Source organism: Salarias fasciatus, chromosome 13, assembly GCF_902148845.1.
Source record: "Salarias fasciatus chromosome 13, fSalaFa1.1, whole genome shotgun sequence".
In the NCBI taxonomy this organism is placed as follows: Eukaryota; Metazoa; Chordata; class Actinopteri; order Blenniiformes; family Blenniidae; genus Salarias; species Salarias fasciatus.
The window spans coordinates 18592050-18618667 of record NC_043757.1 but is presented as its reverse complement, the minus strand read 5'-3'; the positions used below and the strand labels follow the sequence as shown (position 1 = coordinate 18618667).

Sequence of the window (26618 nt, the reverse complement as noted above, 5' to 3'; positions counted from 1 at the left end):
AAAGACCACAGTTCTGGTCAAACAACCCCTACCCCCTTATTCAATACACACACACACACACACACACACACACACACACACACTCACAAAGAAACGCTCTCCGCCTCCAACCCCCTGATGTCTGTTGGCAGAACTGTCTGAGGAGCTTAATTGGTACTTTCTTATATTCTCTCTCTCAGCTGTGTGTATTTGTGTGTGTGTGTGCGTGCACATGTGTGTATATGCCTGTTAGCACGAGTGTCTGTGTGTCTTCATGGCAGGAGGATAAGAGCGTGGGTGCCACTAAATGAAACAGAGGCTGAAGCAACTGCACGCTCTGTGGCAATGTGATAGGGCGAGCCAACTCGGTTAACCAAATCTTGGAATGAGCCGCCGAATTAGGCCCTCGCCGCAAACACACCAGCGCAGACCGACACACCAGATACACACGGCGGCTTTGTCCCGGCGCCCAGGCAGCGCTCGCGCTGCCAATAATGAGGAGGTTTTGGAGATGTGCATTTGTTTGTGTGGATCTGAAACAAACTTTAATGGCTAATTCGCGCACTCTGCCAGTCGCACACCGGTTTCAGTGTTTACTCTGTCATTTGTAGCTCTCCGCTACACACCGCACCTGCTGACACCAGATAGAAACATAGCATGAGACCCTCTTCTGCTGAGCTATTATGCCGTCTGTGACATTTTTGAAAATAATCCTGCTTCTCCTGACATTTTATGCGGCGGGCCGCCGAGGGTACCTACTGCCGTCCAAAGCGGGGCCGCCTCTCGATCGGAGATGTGTTTCTCGGAAGCCTGGCGGCCGGGGCTGCTTGTCGGAGCGATGATTTGATTAGGTTTGCGCTGATTACAGCCTTGTTGGTTACAATACACAGTTCCATCAGAGGGAGCAGGAGGGCAGGAGAGGGAGTGATTGAGAGCGCGGATGTCAGTTTGTCAAGCTGTCAGGAGCGGCGCCGTATTGTGCCGCCGCGTTTAGCCGCGGTGCGCGCCGGTAACCGAGCGGGGGCTCAAAATGAATCAGTTGATATCAAAGAGTGCCGGTGAGGATATTAATACAAATCTTCCAGCAGTTATCGGCACTCGGGAGAGTGATACAATGCTGAACCAGCTCCTTTGAATGAGATCGCAGCTAAAGGGAAAGGGGGGGGGGGGGGGGGGGGGAGAGTGGGGGGGGGTAGCACATCTGAACAGCTCCCGTTTCACAAACAACACTATCGCAGACAAACACTTTTAAAGGCAAGTGCCTTTCCTCGGCATTGTGCGGGAGCGCCGCAGCGCAGTGGCACAGCAGCTCCAGCATGGTGTGTAATATTGGCTGAGAACAAATAATCTGAAAAGCCTCGCATGCCCTTTGCCTTTGTAAGCTTTATGAAATATTAACCAAATTAATCTAGAGTCTCTCTTTTTTTTTTTTTTTTTTCTTTCTTTCTCCAGGAACATACTGTACTGCCACTGATTCCCCGGCAAACCAACAATCATTCCTGAGATTAATTTGCAGAAAAGCAGCGGCATATTTGATCTGGGGGAGCTGGGGACAAGGTGTAATTATTCCCTTCCATATATTGTGTTTTCTATTAATTAGGGTTGTGCCGGCAAACGTCGCCGTCCTCGTCGAGGTGTCAGCCGCAGAACCACAGGCATCTCTCAACACGGCTTTATGCCTAACAGCCAGCGCGCCGGGCCCGACACGTTATTATAATAGTACGGGGCTTAACAGCATCGCACCTGATCGGAATCACGTTGTACGTTCTGAGGGTATTTTTAAAGACCGACATGATACCCTGTTCAGCGGAGGCCTCAAGGCAGAACAAAAGGCCAGAGTTCACTGGGAGCGGGGAGAGCTCCACTCCAAACATGTGACCAGAATATGAAGGCCACAAAGTAAAATAGAAAATCATTTGAAGGGATTTTATAGATTGCAGATTTAATGTCCGTCTGATGGAAAAAAGAAAAAAAAAAAAAAAAAGAGAGCGAGAGATCAGAATTAATCCTCTTACTGTTTGTTTGGTAATCTGATTTAGTCTGATTTTTAGGCTGCTATCTCTGCTTGTGGTTACTGATGCTGTCTCTGGATTGACCACAGCCATTTTCACCTTCAGCACCCCTCCCTCCCCCTGGCCCCCAGCGGTATATTAGGGGTGGAAGTTGTCATATAAACAAAATATCAGCGTATGTAAATCCCCTCTGCAGTTCACCAAATCCAGCAGTGTGTGTCTGCTTATGAACTGCTTCCCCACTCTGACATCGCTCAAGAGAGGCACACTATGGCTCTCCCTGCTCCAAATAAATGACCTACTTTGCGCATTAACACACATTTACATGCAGGCGAGATCAGGGGCAACTTCATAGTTTCTCTTTCCAGCTTAAGACACTCTTTGCTTTAAGTGCAGCGTGGCTCCCGTTCAATTCTTAGAAATCGTGGCCCTTTCTCGAATTCTCAGACAGCCGAGCCGAACGGAGACGGGTTAAACTGGATTTCCTCACAACCTGACTGCAAAATGCCTGCGTAACGTACGCCGGGTTCGCCAGCAGAATTGCGCTTCTGTCGCGTTAAAGGAAAGCGAAGCGGGCACAGGGGCCCTCCGAAGGTGCTCCCAGCTCCAGTCGGAGCTATTTCCAGACCGGCGGCCCCTCCGCCGCCTGCACCTCCACCTCTGGCGAGGGAAACCACACCGCTGCACAGGCCCCAGTCACAGACATGATTCAAGAATGGATCCATTATTCACACACAAGGGTGGGATCTGGTAGTGGGACGGGAATACACACTTTTGCTTAACTTCAGTGAGATCTGTTCAAGCACTTAAGATACGCGACGAGATTTTGGGATTTTAAATAATGTCGTTCAAATATCCAACATCTAAGATTTCCCGTTGTTCCGACGAGTGTTCCGACAGCGTGTGAACTGCGAGGAGCTGCGTGATGCTGGTCACACAAACCCAAGACACAATGGCGGCGAAAGTTAACACACACGTCATGTCAAGTTTTGAGAGTGCCTGACAGAGCAACACACAACTTGACATAGATGAATATGTAAGTGCTCTTTCTGTCACTCCGTGTTGCTCACACACACACACACAAACACACACACACACAAACACGCACAAAGAGGCCAGATTGTATACGAGTTTGCTCACGGACCATGATAAGAAAATGTGGTAAATGCGTAATCTGATATGCATGACTTGAGGTTTCTCTCTGCCTTTCTTTTCCTCTTGGAAATCGCAGGTTGCATCCATAATTTACACCAGCCTCCGTCTGTTTCACTCTTTTCCACTCTGCTCCCTCCCTCCTTTTTCCCTCCTCTTTCTCTCTCTCTCTCTCTCTCCATCTCCCCTTCTCTCTCCTGGCAATCTGGCTTTTGCAGCTTTGCTCATTAGCATATTGCAGAATGTGCAGATGCCACCAAAAATTATTCACCTTCCAGCGCTTTGATGCCGTTTCACATGTTTACAAACTACACCGTCGACATTTTGCTCAGCCGCCCAAACAGAAGCAGGAGGAGTAAGGTTGCCTTTTTTTTTTTGTTTTTGTTTTTGACAGGAACATGTCGGGGCGACGGGGCGACGTCCTTTAGTGTGATGTTTTCCTCTCGTTGTCATTCACCCCAATTACATCATCCATCATGGCGGTCAAAGGTTCTCGACACAGCGACGACGACTGATGAGAGGTTTCATCTCTGCTGAGGTTTAAATGAACACTTAATATTCATGCAGTCCCAGGGATAACCGGATACATAATATTCCTGCTGTTCAAAGGCTAATTGAACACAATATTCATGCATATTTTTTTTTGCATCAAATGGAGCTCCGTCCTGCAGATTGCGCAACGCAAAAGGAAACAACTGGAGAAAGGGAAGGTGGAGATTAGTGGCTGTCCTTCTCTTGGAGATTGATACTGGTCCTGATCAATGGCCACACGTGGAAACTTGTGGCGGTGTGAACATCCCTTGCATTGACTTTCTCCCAATCGACCACATCAGAGGAGCAGCGGTGATATGGCACGGCGAAGAGCCAGACTGACTGATACCCACAACCCAACAAGAACCAGCTGCCTGCCAAACAGAGGAAATGCCATTACCCTCAATCATGGAAATGCCGTCGTAAACACGTGTTTTCACTGAGCAGTGGCCAGCATCTCACGGCGATTAGCCCAGCGTGTTCTGACATCCATGTGGCCCGGTATGCTTTTCCAAACGCGTCAGGACAACAGAATCTACTGCAACATCAAACTTGGTATCAGGAGAAAATCAGAGTGGATAAGTAATGTTCTGCACAGGTGATTCAATTTGAAGTTTTTCTCTCCGTCTTCAAATCACAAAGTGCGCTGCACTTTTTCTCCTCTGAATCGCAATACATTCAACATGACGCGCTCTTGTGTGCTTAGCGGCACAAACAACGAAATCCAAACTGCAGCCATCACGGTTGCAAAACCATCGTGAAGGGTGTCAGAGTCACAGCGCGAGCTGGTGCAATGGAGACACGGTGTAGGTGATAAATCTGGACCCTTACCAGTTTGGAGGAGGACGTTCCTGTTTCCTATTAGACAAAATCCGTTTCCTTAATCCTCATCAATCACAGAGCGAGTCTAAAATGAAACAAAACACAATGCAACACACATCAGGGAGTGTGACAAAACACAATGTGCTTTTTAGTGATAGGAAAACAAGACTTGGGTGGCATCATTTATCGAGATGTAATAAAGCACCCTGTGGTGTTTCTGACAAATTGGAAGTGCATAACAAGGAGCGACAGAGCTGGGGAGAATATGCATATCTAATCCCTTCCAAATATGAAACATGAAATACTTAAATGACAAATACAAGTTGATTTCTTGTCTTCCTTGTGAGTGTTCTGTGCCCATCCAGTTGCAGAAGCATCTGTCTTTGAACTCTCCCGGCTGTAATCATGGAGGAATATTTCTTCTCCGCCGCTGGCTCCTCTCTAACTGAGAGTTGCACATCTCCTAATGTGACGACCACTCTCTGACTATTAATGCACAAGCCTACTTCACAAGCGCTGCATCTTTAACTCACTTATTCCTGTTTTAAAAACTCCCACATCATTTCATTAATATTCCGCTAGACGGCTTCCAAAAAGACATTTGGCTTACAATTTTTTTTTTTTTTTTTCCCACATGTGTACAGTAGGCGGAAAGAAAAGACTGGAGCTATCTTCACAGGCTACAGATTGCCCCACATTTAATTACTGTTAACACCAGCACTAGCAAGCTAAATACGCCTCCATGATTTATTCATTTTTTTCCCCCCATATTTGAGTCAAATTAAATTAGTCATATGGGTTTAATTAACTAAATATGATCTGATATTGTAATTTCACACTTGGATATGGGATACAGAGAGGGGTACTTGAGTACAAAGAAACCGAGTAAACCAGCGCTCATTAGAGGCTCTTATGTGTAGTCATGTTGGCGTTACCAACAGCAGCCCGACCTGAATGATCGCTACTAATCAAGGTTTACACACTGGGAGGTTACCTCCATTCCTGAGGAATGGGGAGCACTGCTCACACCATCACTCACTGTTCCTATTAGTCATCCAACCGTGGCTAATACAAGTAACTCCCCTCATATTTTCCGGGACCTGTGCACTGATAATTAATGCTGCCGGAGACCACAGAACGGCTATTAGGGGGAAAAAAACAACAATTTATCCACCCAGATAAAAGATTTGACGCACCGATGAGTCACAATCTGCTCAAATTTTAATAAAACTGCACGTTTTTTGAGGTTGTTTTCCGCAACGAAATGAGGTTATGTTGCAGTTTTAGAGTGAAAGTGTACAGAAAATCAAAACGGTAGTGTAAATACTCATAAACATAAATCCGGAATCCTGTTTCGCCTGATGGCCGTCCAACAATTCACAAATGTGAAAGTTTTGAGACCGAAACAAGTGACAACATGCAACAGTCCAAATGAAAAGCTAATAAAACACTAATGATACACATCAAGGTGAATTTGATTTGAGTTGAATCAAATTTAAAACAGAACAAAAATTAAACTAAAACAGTGCTTTTTGTGAGTGCAAGAAAATACCCTTTTACCAACTTCACATACCGAGTGTTGTGCTCCAAGAGCTACAGTAATGTTTTTTTTTTTATCTTAAAACCCACAAAAACACTCAATCTTGCTGCGAAAAGCAACTACAGATAAGTGAAATATGATGTTTCTTTTTAATGTGGATGAACTGAAGCTTCCAAAGCCATTAAAAAGAAAGAAAAAAAAAACTCAAAACACACTTTCTTACAGTTTCATTATAACTCAAGCGCAGCTAGAAAAACAGAGTGCAGTGTATTTACACCATGACATTTTTTTTATATTCAGACAGTTGTAAGACCTTGTGTCGGGGAAGTTCATCCTTTAAATCGGCCATTAAATTAGCGATGCCGGACATATTGAAACACACGGACCGCGGGGTCTCGCGGTGGGTTTTTTTGTACCCAACTGCACCTGGTAATTTCAATGCGAGCACGTCTTTAGTCGTCTGCGTGGTTCTAAAGCACTATTTCTAAGGCTGGTGTTATTTCCCATTCATACAAAGGCTCCATCATGGCGCTAAATGAGCTGCAGTGAGTGATATAAAAAGCGGGCGGTAATTTACTGATCTTCGGTAATGAAACATGAGGCCGGTGTGGCATGTTTTCTCACTCTTGCCGAGAGGAAATATGGCTGCTGAGAGCAACGCCGGCTTGCAAAGCGCTGTCACACTGCCTAACGACACAAGCAGAATTATTAAGAGAAAAAAAAAAAAAAACAAAACAAAACAAATGGAGGCATTGATTCACTACTTGTTTATTTACAGCCGTCTCTGGAGAAAGAAATAAATTCCCCTGTTGAGCCTTTGTTTCCCCATAACGCGACACAACGGGAGGCATGAGGAGAGGGGGTGAGCGGGCCACACACACCGAAAACACACACGGGCGAGCGCGGGCGCCCGCGCACACGCGGAGATGTCTTACATCTGGATTAATCTCCAATGGGCGTCATCACAGATGCCATTAAACGTAGCAGAAGGCGAGAATCGTGCAGGAAAGAGGCTGCCATCTGAATAATTTATTCGGAGCCTCATCTTGTCTCACACCGGGGGGATTTCTGCTTTCAATTTACACTGTTTTCATCCCCATATTCAAATGGGGCGGCAGATTTGTTGTGATTGGCACACGGAAGGTCAGCGTTAGCGAGCGAGCGTCAGTGCTGTCCTCAGTGGGTTGGTATGCTGGTCTATTAGCACACTGGAGTAGTGTGTGTGTGCGTGTGTGTGTGTCTGTGTGTGTGTGTGGCAGTCTTTGTTTACCTCAGTGTGCGCTGGGTGACGCTGGAGAATAGGCCTGTGGAGCGCAGAGACATCAGTGTGTGTCTGAGCTTATTAGGCTGCTTTCCAAGGACACAGGAGGATCTAGACATTACACTGGCTGGGGAAAAAACACTATTGCTAATCATAGCAGGGAGATGTTAAGACTGCAGACGCAGAGCGAGGGGTTCGACGAGGGAAGGGGGGGGGAAAGGATGCAAAAGAGAGAGGGAGATGTGAGTGGAACTGGAGGAGTCAAGGATGGGAAACAGGACAGAGGAGGCAACAAAAAGGAGCGAAAGGATGAAGTCATGGCTTTCATGCATGTCCTCGCTCTGCGTGTCGCACTGGGACCGAGAAAAGGACGCAGAGCAGTTCACCAAGGCGCAGGTCAACTGTGACAGGATGAGCTGCCATTAGCCGAAGGCGCCACAAAGCAGCTGACAAGCAGAGGGGAGGGGGGGGGGGGGGGGGGAAGAAACCCCGCTCAGAGTGACAAACTGTATCTTCAAGTGCTCTGTTTGAAATTTCCAAGGCACAAAGGATGCGTTTTGTTGTTTTGTGCTGTTGTCGCATAACTCCTTGGGGAGCAGATCAGTCTATCCCACTATACGCTCAATGTAGGTGGCGTGTGCGCAACAGAAACAGACGACATATCAGAGGCGCGTATGCCGTGTTTGTCTAAAGACACTTGTTCTGTTAGAGGGAAGCATTCTCTGAAACGGATAACAAACTCACAAAAAAAAAAAAAAAAAAAAAAATGGGTTATGAGGCTGCTGGAGGGAAACTGTGCTTACCAAGCAAAATGTCCTTGTCATTTCCAGTAGTAAATTGGTGCGTGCTAGCTCGCGCCGATGACAGGGCTTGGCTGTTCCTGCCGTTACAAGCATGAATGGCCCTGTAGTAGCCAGGCACAGTGCAGCGGTTCAACAAGGCCTCTTTAACCAGCTGAATGACAGGCGAGCAGACGGGCGGCGAGCCAGCCACAGACATTCAGCCCCGGCTGCTGTAATGATGCCAACGCGGCCCGAACCAGAGAGGCCACGTTATGCAGCGAGAAGAAAGGCGGCGAGAGGAGGGATCTACGAGTGCTTCCACGGTTAGGTCACAGGGCTGCATCTTTCTTCTTCTTCCATGTATCACACACCCCCCCGTCTGGCTCCGATTGTTTGACACTGTCCACCAGGTCCTCGGAGGGCTCACCTCTAAAAACGGTTACGCTTGTCTTTCAGGCACCGTGGGGAGGCCATGAATGCGCGGCTTGTTGCCTTGTTAAACTTTAAATGACAGAGTCCACAGCCCCGGGTGTTGCGTCAGCAGCCCTCTGCACCCTCCACCTTGTGGAAATCTCGGTGCAGACCGAGGGGAAACTCAGCACCAGTATGACACAGCATGCAGGAATGCACAAGCAGGATGTGGCTCTCTCTCTCTCTCTCTCTCTCTCTCTCTCTGTCTCTCTCTCTCTCTCGTTCTCCTTCTTAGTGAGCCCTTGTCTCCTCCTCCTTCTCTTCCCCCTTCCCTCGCTGTGGGCAGTTCCACATGCACCCAGTAATTATCAAGGTTATTTTCTCCAGAGGACCAAATCCCTGTTTATGGGCATGAGCGTGTGTCACAGGGCCCCGGCCATCTACCCACAGGACGCTGACACGGTGGACAACCCCAGAGTAAAACCTCGCTTTCAGAGACCCTGCGGCTGCCCGGCCATGCGACTTGCTTAAACTCCAGTTTAAAACAAACAGAGGAGGTGGGAAAAAAAATGTATTTGCGATTTGCAGTAGCTGTGTCATGACCTCAAGTGAGACAGCAGAAATGTTTCATGTGAGCTTCAACCTCAAGTCTGACCGAAATCTGGGATTTATTTCTGGAAATCACCAAATGCGTCCGCACACTATAGAGAAAATCTGATACCTGAAAAGCAGCGGGGCTGAACATAACGCGTTTGATCTACATCAGTGTTGTGTATTCAGACATGAAGGCCGTTATGTCCAACTAAAGTGCAACGAGAGAGAAAAAAAAAATGTTTCTACTTTTGTAAATTCAGTTCAATCCTTCTACAGCCAGACACCCTGGGGAATTATAACCTGGACTATAGCACACATTTCCTTTTGGCATGGACTACAGAGGAAGTGAAGACTGTGAGAGGCTCGTGGTTAACAAGCCCTGTAAAAAACACTAACCAATCCAACAAGCAAGGTATTATACCAGTCAATTAGAGGCGAACAGGAGGCAACTTTGTTGTCTGGACGGGACACAGAGTAGGCTTGTTCGTGCGCTACTGTAGGCTTGTCGGCAAACAAGAGCCCGGAGCAACCTGAACTGCCAGCTCAAAAGTAAATTTGCATGTAGCAAACTGTTAGCCGGGGTCACCGGTGCGCACGCACACACGCCGGAGAGTTGGCTGCACCCTCCACAAAAGCTGCTTCCTCTTCGTTTCATCACGCAGGCCGGGCTTTGTTGGTGTGCGGAAATGCCTCCAGAGGGAATGAAAATACTGGCAAGTCCCTGCAGCTCTGTGTGGAGAGAGAGAGAGAGAGAGAGAGAGAGAGAGAGAGAGACAGAGAGAGAGAGAGAGAGAGAGGGCGAGCGAGAGTGAGAGAGACGAGTCCTGCAGCTGCGAGAACGCTCACACACGCAACCGCACATGTATGCCAAGTGCCCATGTAGGCCCGGGGCTCCGGTTACGCACAGAGATAACCGTGTTAACCTAAAGAACATAAACACCGGTGTGCGGTTACGAGGCCGTCAGGGCAGCGGAGGAGTCGGAAGAGGCCGAGACCGACGCTCCAGACGCTAAAGTTGGACTAATGTTGTCACGGCAGCCGTAAAATTAGAGCCGACGCGAAAGCTCATACCGGCGCTAAAATCAGCCTCGGAGAATCGAGTGATTCATTGAGTATTGTTATCTCGTCGAGAGATGCCGCGATAGGGTCCAGGAAAGGTCAGGAGGAGTTGAAGATATTTTTAGGCGGGGGGGAAAAGTCAAATCGCAGTCTAAGCTGTTGTAACTTGCTGAAGATCTCATCATCTCTTCTGCCCACATCCCTTCAGGGAACCCGAAGTTCCCAAAAACTCCACGGAGAGCAGCCGCCCAGGGGGAAAAAAAAAAAACACATGCTGGCACCGAGAGAAAGTGCTGAATCATGCTAATTCGATGGTTTCAAACCCTCAAGCTTTCACCGTGACCACCGCTCCGCCGTACCACCTTGCTCTTGTATTATTTTGATATTCCATTACCTCACGCCGCAGCCATCCGAGCTGGTGAAAAACACATGTTTGTAATCACATGACAGCGCTGCAACAACAGATTACTGCAATCAAGCAGGCACTGGTCAGCACTTAAGGAAAAAAAAAATACACTATATTAGAAAAAAAACTGCAATTTACTCGAGAAGAAAATACTATCAACCCATTGTTCAATAATTAAAGTGTATGCACTGGAGTCCCCCCCTCCCTGCAGTATGTTAAGCGATAGCCGACATACAAGGTCCAACCTTTTCAGAAGCAGCTCCTGCTGATGTTCACTGCTGCATCCTGCAAAAATTCACAAAGTGCAACACATTAAACTTCCTTAATGTCCCCTCAAACGGAGCAGGCAGGTTAATTTTGGACGTGTTTTTGGGTGCATGCAGTGATTTTTCGGCTTCACACCGTCTCAGTGAGCCGCCCACACTACCGTTCGGTTGACCCAGGAAATCTAAAACAGTATGCTATTTTTATTTAATACTTCATGTAAATTGTGCCTCCTACACAGAGCTGACAGACTCGGCTGCCTAACACTACGTCTTTTCATCATAGCTGCTACAAGTTTTCTGAGATAATACCCGTTTCCTGCTGTAAGCCAACGCTGCACGCTGTATACAAACGCTCAAACTGAACTCTGGTTGTTCGCAATTTCTGCCAAAGGTCTGACAAATTATGAATGTATTTGCAAGAAAATAGTCGAAATTTATACTCACCGGCTCCTCTGGAAATTGATTAAGATTCTCAGAGAGTTGAAGGAATACAAAGGTTGAACCGGCTCAACATCAAAAAGCAAGTAGTTCTTGTTTTTTTTTTTTTTGAATATTGGTAATTTTATAATCTCGCATTTTTATATAATTTAACAAGCAAAACGTACATCAGAAATATGACGCTGCCATGAAAGGTTTTCAGTTTCTTTACGAACGCGACAAAACAACGAAGGAGCACAATAAAAATGACAAAATATGAACTGTGTTTGCATGAGGCGGACTGATTTAACTGCGCTCCACTAATGATCCATTGTTATTTCAACAGCATAAATACAGCAGAAGTATAATGTAACAGCTCATGTAAAACACAGCTTAGAGTCATATTTTCTTTAAAATGGGATTAGGAAGAGAAAATCAGACCGGTTTGAAGAAGATCTTGCAGAACCATGTATTCTTATTTCATATTTTTCGAAGCTTTAGATTTAAATCTCGAATCCGTATTTGACCAAAGATAAATGTCTTTTGGCTCGCACCTGAACTTCTGCTACTTTTCAACCAGCACTGCCTGAATCTCTCCATTCCGGAGGATTTACTTTTAAGGAATTGTTTCTTTAAATAGAAACTGCTGGAGTAAAACTATATTTCACACCACGGAGATTAAGCTGATTTATGGCTCATAGCAGACTGCAGGGAGTATAACTGCATGTGCTTCAGATGTACTTCAGGTTATGCAATGAAAAATAATAGCTATATCAATTATAAGCATAGGAAATAGACACATTATCATTTGAACTAGTAATCTGTGCGACAAGCTGGGTTTGTCTAAGCGTTGATTCAACAGCGCAAAGTCTGAAACAATTTCACCACACAACTGACTACAACTCTGCCTCAGCGAGGAGATATGAAGAAAAAGTAGATTCAAAGTGTACTGACAGAGTGCAAGAGCTTTCAAGACAGCTGCTTGAGTTTCTCTGTCACTCTCGCTCACACACACACACACACACACACACACACACGGACAAAGACACACACTCCTTTTTAGCCAGTGACAGCAGGCACCCAGCGATGACACGAGGAGTGTCTCTGGCAGCCAGTAAGGCAGCACTAAACAGACAGAAATATCTGCTCTGACAGACGGACGGACCGTCACCCACCGCGACGTGCACGCAGCTGTCACCGGGCCCGCCGCACCTCTTCCACATCCCTCTGCCTTCATTCGCTTTCACGCAACTCTTTCTCTTCTCCCAGGGACGATTTTCACCGCCTCTATCTCTCTCTCTCTCTCTCTCTCTCTCTCTCCTACAGCGAGCGCGTACAATGAAACGGCCACTCCTACATTCAGGACAGTCGGTTTCACTTTGTTTGGCTCGCAGCCAGAGAGAGAAGGAGGAGGAGGTGGAGGTGGAGGCAGGTCTGGTTTCACGAGGCCAACTGTTTTAGCACGCGGCCATCCTCCACTTGGTCAGCGCTTCCCTCTGCAATCTAGCTCTTTGCTCCTTTGATTTTTTTAAATCTTTTTTTTCCCCCCTTCCTACAATCTTTTGTTCTTGCTTTCTTTTTTACGCGTGGATCTGTTCTCAATCTCTGCGTGTCTGTTTAGCTTGCTCGTTCCCTGTAACAGCCGTTCTCAATTAGGAGGGTCATGGAGTCGAGTGCAGAATAAGTCAGACTCCGGTATCTCGAGCTGGAAGCGCCCACAGATCAGCAGCAAGAAGAATCCACTGGAATAAAGTGCTGCTTCGAAAACCAGACTACAGCCTTGTGTGTGTGTGTGTGTGTGTGTGTGTGTGTGTGTGTGTGTGTGTGTGTGTGTGTGTGTGTGTGTGTGTGTGTGTGCGTGCGTGTTGAATAAATCAGCGCCATGTCAACAGGTTGTTGTGACCTTTGACGCACATATTTAGACCCCCATGAATATGACAGAGCTGCAAATGTTGGGACAGGCAGAGAGCAAGCCGCCTCGCGCTGGAACGTAGATCTCCGCTCGATTTAAAGATTCCACGCACTGAAACAATGGAAAAATCAGTCAGGCACACCCATGCGCCAAATCTTCGCCCCATGGAGAGCGCTCCTTTAATTGCTTTGTTTCAATGGTCCCTGCTGAATGAGGAAGAAGCTGGCGGCTGCAGTTTACAAGACACATCTGCAGGTGTTGCATTTCAAACTGAGAAACTCAAGCTGTGAGAAAGAACACATACACCACCACAGACGCAGATAGAGGAATATTCAGACAGATTGTCTGCTCGTCTCTTAGACACACACACACACACACACACTGCAGGTGCAGCGCCGTTCCGTACTTCCCTCCACGGCAGCGAGCCTAAAAAACGTTGGCACGTCGAAGCGAGGTGAAATTGAAAATCTCTTAACATCTGCGTCTCTTTCTATAAAAATACTGACTTTAATGTAAGACGATACAAAATATATGACAAGACAAAGCCAAGGCGCAGTATATTGAGCGCAGACCTGTCAAATCCGGAGAAAGAGCGCGCTTATCAATGGGGCTCCTGCAATGCGCCTGACGCCTCGCGGTAAGCATGGCACGCCGTCTGTTTGACAGATCCAAAGCCACCTTATGTAGCTGAGGGGTATGTTGGTTTTAGATAACCTCTCCGTGGCTGGAGCACTTCGTGGAAAAAAATGACTTCACTTTTGGGGAAGCGGCATCTGCCCCACAGGCTCCTTGAAAATAAACAAATAAATAAATAAAACTCATTCGCAGCGATTTTCAGCCGTTTAATTTGGGAGCTCTCGGAGCAACGAGAATCAAATCTGTTTGTTACAGCCGAGAGTCGAGTAGTTAGGAGGGTCTTCGGGTGGCGTGCCATCAAATGCACTGAAAGAAAGGGCAATCAGCAAAGCCTGAAATGGCATCCAACAGATTCAATCTCCTTTCTTCAAGCATCTCTATTGTGACGTTGCCACACTTGCCGCATTGCACACATTTGTGATAATCTATGCAAATGGGCCACAGATGGATAAGAATGTATCTAATTGAGAAACGTGTGTAACACTTAAGAATAATAATTCCGACACGTTGCTCTATATTTTTCCTTCTTGGTCTATTTCTGTCTTCCTTCATTCATTAACGCCGAGTTACGTGTGACTGATCCTAGCATCTCGCCGTGCAGTTTGTGAAATTATCCAAACCGGGGCGCCGCGTTTCATTTGCTCGCTGGTACAAGGTTGGAGTATTCATGAACGCCATTTCTCACTGTCGCCCTACAACTACCACCCCGCTCCGCTCCGCTCCTCTCCTCTCCCCGCGTCTCTCAGTGAATCCCGGTGAAGCGTTGGAGGAGCGTCCCGGGCATTATGAGAAGCCATTAATGAGTGTGTGGCGTGGCGTGTTGTGATGTGCGGCATATTACAGCCATTCATCAGAGTCAGGAGACACTTGACAGGCGGACAGCCAACAGGTTGTGTAATCATATAACACAGCCATGTCAGGCCTGCCGCAGCTCCGTGTCCCATTCAGGCCTCTAATGTTGTTTTCCTCTGGGTAATTGACAATGCCAGACAGAGAGACCCGGTGATGGATAACATAATGGACCAAACGGCATACAAAGATGGCGGCCCACCGGACTAATGTCACTTCAGATTATATCAGCGTTTAGAGATATTTATAAGAAATTTATGGTTTACTGCAGAATGCATTTTATTTGTTTCTTTTGTTCAGTGATGGTCTCTGCACTTAACTTACTTCAGCAAGGTCAAACACGCAAGGAAGGAGTCCGTAGCACGAGCACCAAATCAAACGGGTCACGAAACACAAATTATATACAGATTATCAGAGTCAGATTATCGAAACCACTTAAAGGAGAATAACAGTTGACTTCAGCTTTCAGTAGTTCCCATTAAAAGTCTACATTGAGGCTCTAAAGGTCACACTAACTTCGACCTTCAGAAACTCACAGAAAAACCGAGTCAGACAAAAGCAACGCATTCTTAACACTGACTGGGATATTACCCAGTGAAAATGTGTTTTTTTTGTTTTGATTGTGTGCTAATTCTTACTGGCATTTGAATTTTCCATCCTTGTCCATATCTTTAAACCTGCACTCACGTTATGCTTCCATGTGAGGCCTGCTTACTGTATTAGCGGACAGTGAGATGTAATGGGGAATTACACTCTGGACTAATATGTGCCTGACTGGAAGTATTTCAAGTTCAATATGATGGAATATTAGAAACAAGTCACTTAGAGGTGAATTGGTACACAAAGTAAGATCTGTTACTACAATAAACAGATTAAAAATCCAACTATAGAGCTGTAGCTAATAAATCTATATCTATACAAGTGCATTAAAGACAAGATCAGGACTCAGATCTCCATTTATCATGCACTCCATTGAAATAAATAAACTCTCTGTGACTGTAGCACTATTAGCTCTACTTGACTGATGTCTAAATTTATTACGACGATGTAAACAAGAGGTTTGTGCCGACGGTCGGTGGCTCTCAACCCGTTTCCCTGGAGTCCCCTCAGACAGCCCATCTCCACCAATACACAGCACATCAGCAACAGCCTTCCAAATACAAGCAACAGGCAGTTTTCCAGCTGTGCTTTAGATTCTAGAAAGTTTCTGCCAACCACGAAGCTGGCAAAGTCTCAGATCTGTCAAGTGGGGTCCCAGACGTTTGCTTTCTGCCATGAAATGCATTATGAACATGTTGTTGTTGTTCTTGTGCAGCTCCACATTTTTTTTCCTTAAAAAAAAAAAAAACAAATCTGTGTATCTTCAGCATGAGCGCTAAACAGAATACACATAGTAGTAGGCCAAACAAAACTGTGGATATTAATCTTCGAGAAGGAGCCACAAATGAAAGTGACTACACCCAAAAATAATGGCAATAATGCTGAAATATGACTTCAAGCAGTAATTGTATCTGTTAACAGTAATGATTATTTATCTGCACCTCGTCTGAATCATAATTATGCCGAGGGAAAGTGTACTCCGAATCTATAAAAGTAGTTAAAAACCATCTACCTAAACGACTGCCATAATTATGGCGAAAGATGACAAAGATAAAACGCTCCTCTGGGAATACAAGTGTAACAGGAAGTCCATCTGACACGGAGGAATGTGCATATTCCAACTACCCGGCTCGACACAACTCTCAGCTGCATCAGAGGAGACGAGGTGGCCCCGAGGCGGCGTTAGACATTGTTAAGGATAGCAAAGCATCCTCACACAACCTGTTCTGCTCCGTCCCTAAGCTGGAGAGGAGAAGACAATGTTCTCTCTCATCCTCCCACTCTCACCATTTTATACCTCAGCTTGTTTGTGAGTTGCCTCTTGCTGCACACAATCCAAAAAAGGCCCCGGCTCGTAGCATGTGAAAAATGGGCCGTAAAACAGGAAGCACAATGAATATCAGCAGCAGAGATAAAAATACACATTCCTGTCTACTGAATGCCGTCAGTCTACCAGGCTGGAAGTAAAAGTCCTGAGAGAGTAATGGCTGAGATTAGACTCCCATTATGCCCCTCTATTCATATCTATGTTTCGCAATCTTTATCATAAATATAGTGAAATATTTATACACTACTTCTCATGTCTTACTCACATAAAACCACGCAGGAGAAAAAAGTAATAATACAAAAAAAAGTTACAATGTGGGTAGGTTTACCTTTACAGAATGTACAGAAGAGGCTTTGTCAGGCTTTTCCAGAACATGTGTTTTCATGTGTTGTGTGCTGAAACGTCACTATAATGCATTCACGTACCCGCTGTGCTGAAAAGTTCCACCAAAACGGTACAAAAAAAGCACTCTTGCACTCAGCCTCGGTTGCACAGCCTCCAAACAGCCACATTATGTGATGCTGGTAACATTAAAAATGCATCCAGTCAAAGCTATGGGGGCGAATACTCTTCAGTTAACTGCAACAGTCTGCAACACGCTAGCAGTAATGATAGGCTTTCTAAACAAATTAAGCCAAAAGAACTCTGCATTACTCATCCTGGCTGGCTGTCTGGCCAAATTCTGCCTCAACTGCACAGTTGTTTGATCAACTGTTGGTGCGTAGTGTATGTGTTAATGCTGGAGGAGGAGGTATTAAAAAAAAAGAAAAGAAAAAAAAAAAGATATGAGTCCATGAGCGCCGGGAAAGATGAATACAGCTCGACAGCGGCAGAGAAAAGCAGTGAAACTTGTTTCCCTCTACTTTCAAGTGTCTGCAGTCACATGCCGTCATATTCCGCCGCTCTTTTCATTCTTTCTCTGTGCATTAGTTGTCACTCCGCCGCTGGTCGACACATGTGAGCCTGCTCCCGTGTAAAGTGTGTTAAACCCGTCACTTTTCCGTGCTCTGAAGTCCGTGTCCTAATCGCTCTGGCTGATCCCTGCTCGTCGCCCATGTGTGTACAGTATCCGTGTCTGTCTGCCGGCCTATGCGTGTGCATACGTTGAGTGTTTGCGAGGGGGCGGATGCTCTCAAAGCGGCGCCGCATTCTCACATATACACACACACACACACACACACACACACACACACACATGCTGCACGAAGGAAGATTAACTAGCACTTTATTATTTATTTGCTTCATGATCTGCCCCCACTCACCCTCCAAAGCCCCCCTCAGTCATCCTTCTTAATCCCTGGTAGCAAAGAATATGGGAGGAGAGGCACATAAAGAGTAGATAACTGGAGCTGGGTGATGGAGATGGGCGCCAATGTGAACCGACTTAAAAACAAAATTTTGATTCAATGCAGTGGAGAGGAAAGAGAAACTGTCACTGAGTCACAATAGCTTCCTAAATTCAACACAATACAAGCTTTTGCATACAGGGGATATTTTGGGAGGTGATGACAATACGAAATACACACCAGATAATATTTTGCATTCAGTGATGACGATTTTGCGCTCCGTACTCAATATAAAAACCAGATTATCTCTAGTTGTAAGGTAGGAAGCTCATATAGAAGCTAAAACATGATCTATCAGTTTATGTATATTTTTTGACATTTCAACACTTCTGGGGATGCACATGTTTCACTTGAGAAAGAAGAAACGCAAACTGCATTCTGCTAATAACACATGACTTCTACGCTGCACAGATGTACCTATGACACTTTTTTAAAGGACGAGTAGAAGTACAAGCACTCACCTTGCCGACAATGAGTTATCAATACATGATCCATTTGGGAAACAAATGTCCAGATTATAAAACAAACACACATGGCCCATCAAAAATGTGATAGCACAGACACTTTTGACAGTACTTATTGAAGCATTCATATGCAGCAGAGAAAAAAAATCTACTACATTCTGGAAATAAAGTCTAACACTGAATTTTCAAAGGTTCAAAACAAAAGTTCTTGACAATGCCTACGATGTGTCAAAGCCTTTAAGTTTAAATCCAGAGACAAAGTTGTGGTTACATACTGGAGAAAAATATCTGAAAATGTCAAATCTCCAGATTACCAAAAACAAAAACAGGATTCCTTCCCTCTTTTTCCCCAAAAAACTGGCTGCGGCTCAACAGAAGAAGAAGTGAGTTATTCTGTAAACAAATGTTTCTTGAATAATTGCATCATGATTTTGTTCATTTGTACACTGGCCACAGGCTTCTCGCTGAAGCCTGGCTGCATTTTTTTAATGGGGAGCCAAACAGGATCCCGCACAGCTCCTCATAAACAGCAGCTGCAGACTGCTCAGTTCCCAGTCCCTCCCCGGCCGCCAGCCCAGGAGGGTCCAATCAAAACCAGCCACATTACTCCCTCACTTCGCCTCTGCGTGCCAAGTCTGCTTTGACTTGGGAGGAGAAAAAAAATTTAAAAAAAAGAAAAGAAAACGAAAGAAAGCCAGGCCTGAACCAAACAGTGAGCACCAGCGGTGAGTTATAGATGAGGAGAAATATCTGTTTACCTGTTTAACCTCTGACCTCGGTGGTGCTGCCGCTGTGGTCGCCACCCCCTCCCCCTCCCCGGTCTTCATGTATTCCTCACGCGGGGTCCCTCGCTGACCTCTCCTTAAGTGGTGATCTGATAGAGCGGCAGAAAGACAGAGGAAGAAGAAAAGCCTGTTAAATTTCTTTTAATGGAATGCCAGCCACAGCCTGGTTCAGACAGAGGACAAATGTATCATGGAGAAATACGCCCCGCTGCTGAAAAATGTATGCAGGAGAGCCATGAGGGACTCTGCCATACTGCCCCATTTAGTCTCCCTGCTAACCCTGCCGGAGCGCCAGTGAACCACCGAGCAACTGCACCACCAATCACACGGACCGTGCGTGTGTGCCGCAGCAGCAGCAGTCCCGTGTGAACCCCTCTGCGACCCCCCCCCCCCCACCCCCACCCCCCACCCCCCACCCCCCGCTGCACAGGAACAATGTCCTTCCTAAAGGTTATCAGCAGCCGGGTGCTTGGTCAGCCCTCATCCTGAGTCCATTACACACAGAGCGGAGAGATTCACTGCCTTAATACACCTCTTAGTCTCTCCCCGCTGCTTGGCTGCACCCTCTACAAACTGATACAAATCCAGCGTAAACACACACACACACACACACACACACACACACACACACACACACACACACACACACACACACACACACACACACACACACACACACACACACACACACACACACACACACGTGCGTACGTGTCGGAGTGAGCCTACTTACACATCTCATTTCTGTCTTTTGACATCTGGAACGAACCTCAATTCGACTGGTTTAAAAGCTGCCATGAAACAAACGCAACCCCCGATTTTATAGCTGTCCAAGTTTTCGAATGGTTCCTCTGCACACACTCACACACACACACACACACACAAACACACACAAAACGCTGGTTTTTACTCGCAGAAACACCTGTAAAACTAACAGCATCCACTCAGCCGCACTCCGTATTCAGCGATCATGAGCAAATGTCGGGTACAGACAGCGAAGCAGGTTAATTCCACATTCTGAACATCAGCATGTTGGCCTTGTTATTGAGAGCGCGTCAGCTTGCTGATGTTAACGTTTAGTTCAAAGCTTCGCTGTGCTTAAGCACAGCCTCACAGAGTGCTGGCGCGGCCGTCGCCTCTCACTTTCATTTCAGGATTCGAAACATTTGAAGACAACAAATTAGGCTGATGTAACACATTCAGAGGAGCCCAACCATCCTCCTATACCTGTAGAAAATGTAAAAACCGAGTGATAGTAAAAGCATAATTCAACTTTCTCACTGAAGTACAAGGAAATCTGTCATGAAGTCACCTGAAATGAAGTGAGTGTGTCTGATTCCCACTTCTGACCACATCTAGCATGAGTCACACTTGAAGACTCATTTGGCAAAATCCTGACAATAAACTGAGAGTTTTTTGATCCAAGCCTGCCATTCCCCTCACATCTGCAGAAGTTTTTTAGCAGCCTTCAGACAGCTTTTCCTTGTTTTGCAGCCCGCAAGTTTACAGCTTTTGACTTTACAACTGACAACGCTGGTTTCCCAGGAAGAGGCGCAGCTCTCCCTCGTCTCCTGCTCTTTCCATCTTTCACGCTGAAGCAAAAACGAGCTCTCGGTGCTTCTGGGGGCCGAAGTGGCCACTGGCCAACACGTACAGTATATTTTGGCACTTAAAACTCAGAGTGGAAGAAAATTTGGTCAGTGGGTCGCGGCCAAGAAGGAATCTTCCAAACACAGAATGAGGGGAAACTGTAGAGATCTGATGTCAGTGTTACTGGAAGTGGGTGATGAAGATTAGCTTCTTTTGTTGTTTTTTTTTTTGTCTGTACAGTTGCTGGTTAAATCACCACGTTCAAATCACAAAAACCAAGGCAACAGCATGCACACTGAATGGCTTCATCGTGGCACGAGTTAAAACTCAATTTATCTCTGAAAATCTAAAGTAACTTGGGTGTAGAGAGAAGGAGGTGTTTACAGATTGAATAAGGCTTCATATGGATCACAGCACCTGCTTGTGCATTTAATCCACAAACGTGGGGGGGGGGGGGGGTTGATCTTGGACAGGGGCCAAAAAGAAGAGGACAGGGTGGAGGAGAAACCCATAAATACGCAGGGAGGCGAGCAGGTGTCGCAGACAAATGTGATTTACAGGGTCTACGTCCCATACAGTGCTGACAGGTAAGCCTATTAGGCTGATATTACCCAGCCATAACATGCACCAATGGACCCGCTTTAAAACAGGAGTGTCTGTAGCGAGTGTGTAAAGGTGACGGATTTAAAAGCAATATTTTAATAACACATTGTTAAGGTGCAAATGTTATAACTGCATATTGATTGAAGCAGGTTTTTAAAAGTTTCAATCTGCTCTGTAGTGTTTCTTTTTTTTTTTTTCCTTTTAAAGTGATGTTATTCCACAACCATTGCAATGTTTCCTCACAGGAGCATTTAGATAGGATCTACTTTAAGCGCAATACTAAGCAAATGTTTTTCTCATAGTCTGAAATGACATTCAGGGCTCATATTGAAGCAGTGCAGGAGAGAGCTTCTGCACACTGGAAACTGCCGGGGAGCAATCAGGGGAGGACGCAAACGCTCATGAGGAACTAAACGCACTAGAACATCGAGATCCGCAATCGAATTTCACTTGTAATACGGCGCGAGAGACACGAGGCTACAAGAAAATTGCTACCACTTGAGCGGCACACTGCAGATGGTGTTGAGAGCAACACAGCACAAAGCAATGTGTTCCTTAATAATGTGGTGAATATTTCAGTGAAAAAGCCGAGTGCTTCGCAGTAGCTTCTGCAGACTCCAGGTTTTTTTTTTCTTCTTCTTCTTCTTCTCCTGTCAGAAGTGTGAACTCTTTCATCCAGGATATAAGAGGCTGCGGTGAAATCCTCAAAGAAACTAATCGTGTTAAATGAGGTTTGTGTCTGTATCCATGACTTTTTGAGTGTGTGTGTGTGTGTGTGTGTGTGTGTGTGTGTGTGTGTGTGTGTGTGTGTGTGAGAGAGTGTGTTGGGGTTGCTGTACGTGCGTGCGACAGACTGAAAAAAACAGTTGTCACCTTTGAATCTAAAACTCCGTGCCGACTTTCCACTCGAGTCGCTCGCTGCTGTTTTCATAATCGCGCCTGCTCTTAACGCCCGGGTCCTGGTAATCGTATCTGATGATGTAGCTGCTCATTGACTGCGATAAACCAATTTTCTGTACAAAGTCTTTAAAGTGATTCAAATGCTGGAGACGACAAAGCCTGAGTTTGCCTGTTAAAAGCCCTTAACACCACAACGTTTACTTTAGCTTCCTGAGGGGAATCCTAGTCTCAAGTGGCTGCTCAAGTCATACTGACAGACTCGCTCGTGTGTGTGTGTGCGTGTGTGTGTGTGTGCGTGTGTGTGTGTGTGTGTGTGTGTGTGTGTGTGTGTGTGTGTGTGTGTGTGTGTGTGTGTGTGCGTGCATGTGTGTTCACACATACTGTATATATACACACATGCACACACAGACGCGCACCTTATCATTCAAGGCTAGGGAAGCAGGAGGGCTATAAAAGCCAACCTCATCTCCTTAAAAGAGGCAGGGCTGTCCCTGGGTGTCTTAACACAACTCATCAACTGTTAAAGCAGAGAGAGGGAGGCAGGGCGGCGGAAATCAATGCCCCCAGCGCGGCAAGCGGCAGTCAATGGCGCTACGTGGAAGAGGAACGAGCGAGAATGTGTAGCCGCATCTGGAGAGGTGAGGAGAAAAGGAGGGAGAAAAGTCCATGTTAAGCTAAAAGCAGTGGGCTAATATATGTAATTGATTGGCTCTATGCAAATAGAGGAACTTTAAAATCCAGAGAATGCAATTTAAAGCAAGCAGCAGAGACTCTGGAATCGATCGGCGCCGCGAGCGAGAGAAGCCATTTTCCTCCAGCCAAGATAAAACACTTTACTATGAGCTGTCAGATACTTATCAGGAGGAAATTAGCAGAGGAATACCATTTTCCCAAAACAAACAGGTCAAGTGTTTCTCCTCCTTGAGTGGTCTCTCCCTCTCACTCACTCTCTCCCACTCTTGATATCATCATCTGTTATTTCCTGCCGTTTAAATGCCAACAGTGAGAAGGCCGGGTCCGCATTTCATTCAGATAGATCATTTGTATTGTAAAAGAGAAAAAAAAAACTCCATCCAGGCAGGGCCGTTGTGTGGCGGCAGCGGCGGTCTGTTGTTTGAAACGGAGACGATGAGGTCTCCGGTCCTGCCCCGGGGCCTGCCGGCACCCGCACGGACGCCACTGACGCAAGTCCGTCCGCAATCGCCCAACCTGATCTCACCAAAACAATATTACGAACTGTGTTCCACGAAAACAGAAAAAGAAAAAAAAAAACCTGAAGGAAAACGCACATGGTGCAGAGCACAAAGAGATGTCAAAGCAGGCGGCAGCCCACACAACACAGCCCTGTCGGCGAGGGAGGAGGGCGGCTCGGCGTCAATGCCAGCACCGGCTCTGCAGTCGTCGCTCAGCAGGTAATTATGATAACAACGTGTTCCCTAGGTAGCCTCTCTCTGATTTAGTTTCCAAGCACTTACCCTTCCTAAAATCTTCCCTCGATAACATCTGATATGATTACAAAGTCAAGATCCTTCTCAAGGAGCGCCCACTTATGTGCCTCTAATTTGGTGTATGCTAACTTTCCCTCCTGTGACTTACCCGGCCATGCTTCTCGTCTTATTGTGTACGCTTAGTTAAGTTGTTGCACAATCTGCATTGTCATAACATTTCGGAAAATGCCGTGACATAAATGAACCTCACCTACCGACGCCATCTGTTACTGAGCGCTCCGCCGCCTGCTATTACCTTCCACTGCAAACACGGCCTCGCCGCATGGGGAAACACATCATTTCATTGTGTCTGTTAACATCCAGTTTTAACAGTGGGAGTTCGGCCCTGAATGGAGTCAGCGGAGTTGACCCTGTGATTACCTCTGCGGTGCGGCATTTTCCTTGGCTGTCATCGCAGCCGACCTCTTAAACGGCCGGAGCTGCTCTGCGAGCGGGGCAAGGCGGCTGTTGACATACTGAAGACATTTAAGATAATCCCGGAGATGTCTCTGTGTTTTCCAAGATTACATCTTCAAAGGGGGAATTGCGGCCAGCAGCCTCTACTTGAAAGGGAGAGAGATGCAGAGGGCCCTTGTTCTGAAGGAGGGGGTGGAATAGCTCAAGAATGCAATCATGGTTTTGGAGTGGAATAAGGCCTGTCCTGGCTAGCTAGGCTGGCAGCGGGCTGAGACGATGGGCGGGCGGCGGAGAGGACTCCAACCTCTGAGAGAAAACACACCTGCTGGATGGGACAAAGCAGGAGGGAGACAAACAAGAGGACTCTCACCTGCGTGACCTGGCAGTGGTTGTAAATCACAAAGGTTATCTCTGATCCGGCTCGGCCTTTTACAATGTTTGCCGTGCTGCCTTGATGGGGATTGAGTCATAATGCTCGCCCACACTGAACCGGGACTGTTTGCCCCACGAAAACAGAGGATTTCCAGAACGGCTCAGACCGAATACTTGAGAAACGTCGCGCTGTTTTTGTTGTGGTGGAGGAAAAATCCAAGTGAACTGAAAACACTTTTTCCTTCATTCCCGTTTCCCTAAAATTAAATCTGGTTTCGTAACTTAATCAACCAAAAACAAACCTGTGAATGTCGGTTAACTCATGAGGCTTTAAGATTACCAAGCAATCAGAGAAAAGTAGTGAGAAATGAATGAACTGAAAAAAATCTGGGCACCTTCAAGGCAGTCAGGAGAGATTAAGAATCTGGATTTAAGAAGATAAATTTATTGAGAAATTTCTTAAACCAATTGTAGAACTATCGCTTGAGTCACTAAGTGTGTGCAGAGTGAATTCAGGGGTTTAAAGACAAAATCTCAATGTTTAAAAAAGTTAAAATCCACTGTTACAGAGTACATATACACATATTATCGTAACTTCTATAATTGAACCCTTTTACTCATATCGTTGCTGACAAGATCTTAGTATAAGTACGTGTCATTATCATAACACTTAGATAACTGATGATGAACTGAACATTCAAAAACTACAACAAAGCAGGACAAAAAGATTTCTGAGTCCATATATCAGTCATGAGGTGGCTCCTGGGACTTCTGTGGCACAACCGGCACAGACTGTGGAAATGGCAGGGGGCCTTTAGTTCCCAGTACTCCTCCTCAAGAAGCTAAAAAGTTTCCTGTGACCATCGTTCCCCGTGTTTCCACCAGTCTGAGGTCTCAGAAGTATTACTCAAATTCGACTGGAGGCTTAGGGAAAAAGCAATAAACGTAAATGTACAACAGCTTCCCCAGGGGGGAAATAAAAAGAAGACCAAAGTCATGCGACAATCGCGCCACATAAGCAATGGAGAACCTGGCATACTCTGTAAACATGGAGGAGGTGCAACTTGTGCCATTTTTCATGGCACTTTATTGCACTGTAAACGGGTTCATTGAGACAGCGCTGGAAAGGAGAAGAGCCTTTGTGGCGAGACGGATCCAAAGCGCCGGAAAACCTCGACTTCTCTATTTGATCAAAGCACAATGACGAAGTAAGTAGTATATACAGTATAGTAAAGAGCATAATGTAAATAGTTTATGTGGTTGAAATGCAGCTAAATCATCGTAACAATCATCCTTTTTTTATTACACTTGACAGTTCTCCTTACTTGCTGCTTTTGTAGCATGTGAAACAGCTGGATCGCCGCAGTGCTGCTGCCTCTCTGCACCACCTGCTATTAGCCTGTTACTATCAGTGTCAGCTTAGGAGCTGCTCTGTTACGTTTTCACTGAAATCCCCTTTACCGTGCCCTAAACGACCCTGACCTGACCCAGCAGTGTGGTGTCCATCTGCAAAGACCATGAACATCAGGCTGTCCGCCAAACCTGTTGCAGTAGCACTGGTAAATAAACTATTTATCTCCATGACACCTTGTTTTTTGTAGTTTATCTCAGCTCATGTGTTGTTGTTTCCTATTGTATTTAGCTCCAAGAGCCATCCAGATTATAGAGCATCTTCCTTCCGCTAATTCATCTGACTTCAGCTGACCTCAGTCATTAGACTGATCCCCACAGTGCTGGCAGCCCAGTTAATGTGTAACGGCGATACCAGAGAGATATTCCAATGTGCACGAGAACAAAAGAATGGAATGTGACATTCATAGGGAACATTCAAACCAGCGTGTTCACATTTATATTAACTAGTAATGTATCTTCCGTTGAACTTATTTCAATTTCAAAACAGTGAATAGTCCTTTAAGAATGTGACTTTATTGTCAGTAGTTTATTAGTTTATATATTTATTTAAATTGGCGTGATGATGAGCACCACTTCATCCCTGTGGTGTGATAATGCACAGAGGTCTTAATGCTTGCATTTTCCTTCAAGCATATATATATATATATATATATATATAAGTGTGTGAGAGTGTGTATCATTTTCT

The 26618-nt window shown here is 45.8% G+C and overlaps 1 protein-coding gene across 4 annotated transcripts in view; it reads right to left on the bottom strand.

Annotated features, from left to right (window-relative positions):
• The window catches only part of zmiz1a (zinc finger, MIZ-type containing 1a), a 107681-nt gene that overhangs the window by 59175 nt on the left and 21888 nt on the right, over nucleotides 1–26618 (bottom strand). For 3 of the 4 annotated variants that reach the window (XM_030107475.1, XM_030107471.1, XM_030107473.1), the window contains exons 2-3: nucleotides 19125–19240; nucleotides 4506–4581 (exon numbers count right to left, since the gene is read on the bottom strand). The gene's annotated coding sequence lies outside the window, so the exon portion shown is untranslated. The remainder of the gene's footprint in view (nucleotides 1–4505; nucleotides 4582–19124; nucleotides 19241–26618) is intronic. The other variant, XM_030107472.1, reaches the window with a different exon arrangement.